The following is a 586-nucleotide window of genomic DNA, read 5'->3' as shown; positions in this document are numbered from 1 at the left end:
ATTCATTGCTGGTAGAACTGTAAACTCATGCAACCCCTAAGGGAAGCAGTGTGGAGAACTCTTAAAAAACTAAAAATGATCCTACCATTTCACCCGGTTATACCACTCCTCGGCATATACCCAAAGGACTCATCTTATTGCAGAGATGCTTCTACACCCATGTTTGTTGCTGCTCTTTTCACAATAGCTAAGAGATGGAAGCACCCTAAGTGTCCATCAATTGATGAGTAGATAATGAAAATGTGTGTATGCTATCTAGGAATTGGGTGAAAAAATTAAATAAATAAATAAATACATAAAATACATAAATAAATAAATAATTCTTCAACGCATAAAAATTTGCTCCTTAATAATTGGTAGATGTGAAAAACATTACCATTGAAATCTACCTGATGACTTTATATCCATGCTTAGATGCCAAGGAGCTCAGAAAGTAACTGTGACTAGTAATAATCAGATGTATGAAGATTAAAAACACATGTGCATCTTAGTGTCAATTGCATTCAAAATGAATTTTTCTGTATGAAACTGTGTATTTTAATAATGAAATGGAGATCTTTTTTAAAGGTTGAAACCTCGTTTAATT

The 586-nt window shown here is 32.8% G+C and overlaps 1 protein-coding gene across 1 annotated transcript in view; it reads left to right on the top strand.

Moving 5' to 3' along the window:
• Nucleotides 1-586, top strand: part of Cngb3 (cyclic nucleotide gated channel subunit beta 3) — a 198,120-nt gene that overhangs the window by 112,452 nt on the left and 85,082 nt on the right.

Source organism: Nannospalax galili, unplaced genomic scaffold, assembly GCF_000622305.1.
Source record: "Nannospalax galili isolate Female #2095 unplaced genomic scaffold, S.galili_v1.0 scaffold934, whole genome shotgun sequence".
Lineage (NCBI taxonomy): Eukaryota > Metazoa > Chordata > Mammalia > Rodentia > Spalacidae > Nannospalax > Nannospalax galili.
Note: the sequence above shows the minus strand (reverse complement) of the source record. Positions and strands in the feature narration are given on the sequence as shown.